This window comes from Carlito syrichta, unplaced genomic scaffold, assembly GCF_000164805.1.
Source record: "Carlito syrichta isolate Samal-C Ts95f unplaced genomic scaffold, Tarsius_syrichta-2.0.1 Scaffold302419, whole genome shotgun sequence".
In the NCBI taxonomy this organism is placed as follows: Eukaryota; Metazoa; Chordata; class Mammalia; order Primates; family Tarsiidae; genus Carlito; species Carlito syrichta.
The window spans coordinates 267087-273120 of record NW_007246515.1 but is presented as its reverse complement, the minus strand read 5'-3'; the positions used below and the strand labels follow the sequence as shown (position 1 = coordinate 273120).

General features: G+C 44.4%; 1 protein-coding gene across 1 annotated transcript in view; it reads right to left on the bottom strand.

The window, feature by feature from the left end:
* Positions 1–6034, bottom strand: part of LOC103258951 (M-phase phosphoprotein 8-like) — a 20759-nt gene that overhangs the window by 11834 nt on the left and 2891 nt on the right. The window lies entirely within an intron of this gene.

Genomic DNA, 6034 nt, shown 5'->3' with positions numbered 1-6034 from the left:
CTCAGGCAATCCACTCACCTCAGCCTCCCAAAGTGCTGGGATTACAGGCTGAGCCACCAACCCCGGCCTAAATTTTTGTTTTTAAAATTAAAGCTGTGATATCCCTTGTGCATCTCTAATTAGGTTGTTAGAATAAATCCCCAAAACACAGATCAATATAGGGCAAAAAAAATTAGATATATTGCCAGCCTCGATGGCAGCCAGGTGCTGTAGCATGCACCTGTAGTCCCAGATATTTGGGAGGCTGAGGTGGGTGGATTCCTTGAGCCCAGGAGTTCAAGGTCAGCTTGGGCAACATAATATCACACCACCTCAAAAAAAAAAAAAAAAAGCCACTTAAAGATTATTAAAGGCCAGGCACAGTGGCACACATCTCCTAGCACTTTGGGAAGTGGAGGCAAGAGGATTGCCTGAGCCGAGGTTTGAGACCAGCCTAAGCAACTTAGCAGGACCTCATCTCTACAATACATCAAAAAAATTAGGCCGGGCTCGGTGGCTCAGCCTATAATCCCAGCGCTTTGGGAGGCCGAGGTGAGCAGACTGCCTGAGCCCACGGGTTCGAGACCCACCTGGGTAATTTGGCAAGACCTCACCTCTACAATAAATAAAAAATAGCCGAGTGTGGTAGCACGTGTCTGTAGTTCCAGCTACTTACAAGGCTGAGGCAGAAGGATTGCTAGAGCCCAGCAGCGAGGCTGCGGTGGCCGGGAGCGGCCACTGCACTCCAGTCTGGGCGACGGAGTGAGACTCCAACTCAAAAAAAAAAAAAAAAAACAATTAGTCAGGTGTGGTGGCATATACCTGTAGCCCTAGCTACTTAGAAGGCTGAAGTGGAAGGATCGCCTGAACCCAGCAGGTTGAGGCTGCGGTGGCCGTGAGCATTCCACTGCACTCCAGTCTGGGTGACAGAGTGAGACTTCAATTCAAAAAACAAAACAAAAAAAGATTAAAACACACCGCTAAATGCCTTCCAGAAAAGATGCTCTTATTTGTATTCTCTCCCGATACAAGAGCTCGTCTATCAGGGTGAGCAAACTACAGGAGGGTCTACCTCTTGCTTTGGTTTATCCTGTGAGCTATGCATGGTTTTATGTTTTTGTGGGGTTTTTGAGTCTCCTTCTGTCACCCAGACTGAAGTGCAGGGGCATGCTCATGGTCACCGCAGCCTCGACCTGTTGGGCTCAGGTGATCCTTACACCCCAGCCTTCCAAATAGCTGGAACTACAGGCACGTGCCATCATACCTAGCAAATTTTTTGATTTATTGTAGAGACGAGGTCTCTCCAAGTTGCCTAGGCTGGTCTCAAACCCCTGGGCTCAAGCAATCCTCTGGATTCTGCCTCCCAAAGTGTTGGGATTACAAGCGTGAACCACCATGCCTGGCAGGTTTTATGTTTTTAAATGGCTGAAAGCAAATCAAAAGAATTACATTTATAAAGTGCTTTACAATGTCTCCTGTACTGTCTACATCTTTGCATTTAGGCCAGGCAAGGTGGCTCCCGCCTATAATCCCAATGCTTTGAAAGGCCAAGGCAGAAGGATCTCTTGAGGTCAAGGATTTCAGACTAGGATAGGCAACACAGCAAGACGGCATCACTTACAAAAAATAAAGGTTAGTCAGGCATGGTGGCACACAGCAGTAGTCCCAGCTACTCAGGAGGCTGAGGCAGAAAAGACTGCCTGAGCCCAGGAGGTCAAGGCTGCAGTAAGCTATGATTACGCCACTACTCTCCAGCCTAGGCAACACAGCAAGATCCTCTCTCTAAAAATAAAAATAAATGTAAAAACAAAATAAATCCTTGCACTTATTAGCTCATCATTAATCTTTACGACAACCCCATGAACAACAGTAGTCATTTTATAAATGAGGAAACTAAAACTTCTGGATGATTAAGTAGCAAGTCAAAGATCACACAGGTAATGAGTAGTTCAGCTGAAATTCAAATCCAGAGTCCTACACCCCAGAGCCTGATCTCTGCACCTGCTTCCACATGAAAGTTGCCCGACATATGAGGGCAGTCTGTGAACTGCTCATGACAGATGCTGACAAAACATTCTAGAGTGCTCCCGAAAGGAAAGACCACTGAGTCTGAGAAGCAAGGAAGGTCCTGTGGGAACGTGAAGCCACATTTCTACCTGGACAACCAAAAATGCTAACTTTAAATCCCAAGTTGCCTCTCCCCCGACAGGGGCTAAAACATTTACTCTATGGCCATTTACCTAAGAAGGCTGCCAACTCCCACTCTAGACTACATCTACTTACTTAATGAATCATCCTTAAGCCTTTCTCTAGAAAATGACCCGTTATGTGTTCACGTTCACCACTGCCATTCCATGCTGCACTGGAAGCTCTAGCCAGAGCAATTCGATGAGAAAAAGAAAGAAAAGACATTCAAGGTGGAAAGAAGCAAAACTAACTGCATTCTATTTTCCATGTCATCCTACATGCAGAGACTCCCATAGAGTTCTACAAGAAAGCTCTCTGAGCTAACAGGTGAATTAAGCCAAGTTGTAGGGTAAAAGATGAACACAGAGAAATCAGTGTGTCTCTATACAACTGCAATGCACAATCCAAAAAAGAAAGAAAAAAACGCAATTGCATCTACAGTAACATTTAAAAGAATAAAATATTTAGGAATAAATCCAATTAAGGAGGTGAAGGACTTGCACACTAAAAACTATAAAACACTGTTAAATTAAAGACGACCTAAGTAAATGCAAAGACATTCTGTCTTCTCAGACAGGAAAATTTAATATTGTTAGGCTATCAACACAGCCCAAAGTAATCTACAGACTCAATGCAAACCCTATCAAAATTCCAATAGCTTTGTTTGCAGATATAGAAAAGTCAGCCCTCAAATTCACACAGAAGTGCAAGAGGCCCTGAATAGCCAAAACAGACCTGAAAAGGACCCAAGAGGGAGGACTCACACTTCTTCATTTTAAAACTTATCACAGGCCGAGTGTGGTGGCTCATGCCTGATAATCCCAGCACTTTGGGAAGTTGAGGCAGGAGGATCTCTTGAGGCCAAGAATTCAAGACCAGCCCGGACAACATAGCAAGATCCTCATCTCTACAAAAAAATTTTTTTTAATTGGCTGGGTTCAGCGGCTCAGTCTGTAATTCTAGCACTTTGAAAGGCCGAGGCGAGTGGATTGCCTGAGCCTGCGGGTTCGAGATCAGCCTGGGCCACTTGGTAAGACCTCGTCTCTACAATAAATAAAAAATTAGCTGGACATGGTAGCGTGCGCGTGTAGTTCCAGCTACTTGGAAGGCTGAAGCAGAAGGATCGCCAGAGCCCAGGACATCAAGGCTGCGGTGGCCAGGAGCGGGCCACTGCACTCCAGCCTGGGCGACAGAGTGAGACTCCAACTCAAAAAAATAAAAAAATTAAATAAATAAATAAAAATAAATTAGCCAGGTGTGGTGGCACATGCCTATAGTTCCAGTTACTTGGGAAAATAGCTTGAGCCCAGGGGGTTGAGGCTGCAGTGAGCCAAGATCATGCCACTGCACTCCAGACTTGGTGACAGAGCAAGACCCTATCTTAGCTCTAAAAATAAAAAAAAATAGTGCTAGGTGCGGGGCTCATGCCTGTAACCCCAACACTTTGGGAAGCGGGGGAAAGAGGACTGCCCAGGGGTTCAAGACCAGCCTGGGCAACTTGGTGAGTCCTTGTCTCTACAATATATCAAAAAATTAGACAGGCATAGTGGCGCACACCTGTAGTTCCAGCCACTTGGAAAGATCACCTGAGCCCAGCAGGTTGAGAATGCAGTAGCTGTGATCATGCCACTGCACTCCAGCCTGCCTGACAAAGTGAAACTCCAACTCAAAAAAATAAAATAAGCCAGAAGCAGTGGCTCAGCTATAATCTCTGCACTTTGGGAGGCGGAGGCCAGAGGTTCAAGACCAGCCTGAGCAACATGACAAGACCTCATCTCTATAATAAATAAAAAATTAGCTGGGTGTGGTGGCGCATGCCTGTAGTTTCAGCTACTTTGAAGGTTGAGGTGGAAGGATTGCCTGAGCCCAGCAGGTTGAGACTGTGGTGGCCATGAGGGTGTCACTGTACTCCAAAATCAATTAATTAATTAATTAAAGTAAAATAAGTAAAATAGAAAAACTTATCACAAAGCTGCACTAATCAAAACAATGTGGTACTAAAATGCAGGCAGGCAGAGTCCTAAGATAAATCCACACATCTATGACCTACTTATTTATTTACTTTTGGTCTGAAACAAGGTCTAACTCTGTTGTCGAACTCAGGAATGCAGTGGTGTGATCAAAGCTCACTGTAACCTCGATCTCCTGGGTTCAAGCAATCCTCCCATCTCAGCCTCCTAAGTAGCCTCCCCAAAGTGCTAGGGCTACAGGTGTGAGCCAACACGTCTAACCTGACTTTTGACAAGGTTGCCCTGTCTACTGGATACAGAAACTGCACCAGGACAATGGGCTTTCTACATGCAATGAGTGAAGTGAAACCCTAACCTCACACCACATAAAAAAAAAGGATCAAAGAGCTAGACTTAAAAGCTAAAATCATAAAATTCTTTATTTTTTTTGAGTTGGGAGTTTCACTCTTTGTCACCCAGGCTGGAATGCAGTGACATGCTCATGGCCACTGCAGCTTTGACCTGCTGGGCTCAGGTGATTCTTCCACCTCAGCCTTCCAAGTAGCTGGAACTACAAACGCATACCACCATGCCTGGCTAATTTTTTTGTGATTTATCGTAGAGACGAGGTCTTATCAAGTTGTCTTGGCTGGTCTCGAACCCCCAGGCTCAGGCAATCCTTTCGCCTCGGCCTACCAAAGAGCTGGGATTACAGGTTGAGTCACCGTGCCCAGCCCATAAAATTCTTAAAAGAAAATATAGGAGTAAATCTTCATAACTTTGACTTAGCAATGGATTATATGATATGCTATCAAAAGAACAAAATATATATATTTCATCATACTTAAAAACTTTTGTACATCGATGGACATTACCAACAGAATGAAAAGATAACCTACTGAATGAAAGATTTGCAAATCACATATTTGATGAAGAATTAATATCCAGAATATATAAATGATTCCTGCAACTCACAAACAGTAAACAATCTAATTATAAAATGGGCAAGGGACTTGGACAGACATTTCTCCAAAGAAGACACACAAATTGCTAACAAGCACATGAAAAGATGCTGAACATCGTCAGTCCTCAGGGAAATGCAAATCAAAACCACAAGATGAGCTACCCAGTTACCACTTCAAACCGATTAGATGGCTATTAAAAAACAACAGGAAACAAGCGTGAGTAAGAACAGGGAGAAAATGGAACCTTCTTATATCAGTGCTGGGAATGTAAAACGGGTACAGCTGCCATGAAAGAGTCAGGCAGTTCCTCAAAAAATTAAATACAGAATCACTATAGAGTGACAGACCCAGTCACAGACCCAGCAAGCCCAAATGTAGGTGTACGCATCCGAAAGAATTGAAAATAAGGACTCAAACAAATATGTCCACTGCAGCACTATTCACAGTGGGCAAAAAGTGGAAGCAGCCCAAGTGTCCATCAATGAAGAAATTGATCAGCAAGACGTGGCACACACAAGATGTGGTGCACACATACCACGGGACAGCATGACACCTTGAAAAGCAAGGGACCCTGACTCACGTTACAACAAAGGAGAATCCAGAAAAGACTGTGCTAAACGCAATAAGCAAAACACCAAAGGACAAATACTGATGATTCCACTAATAGGTTCCTAGGATAGACAAACTCATGGAGCCAAAAAGTAGATTAGAGGTTAAACAGGGACCTGGGGTGGAGGGGGGTGGGAGATTATCGTTAAAGGTTACAGAGGCTCTGGGAAGATGACGGGGTCTTAGGAACAGTAGTGACGGCTGCACAACGTTGTGGATGCAACTAACGTCACTGAATTGTACACTTAGAATTGGTTAATATGGCTAATGTTAACATATGCACGCAAAACTCTTTTCTCCGTGTCCCCCGACCCCCCATTCCCCCTCATCTCCATGTTCCCCGCC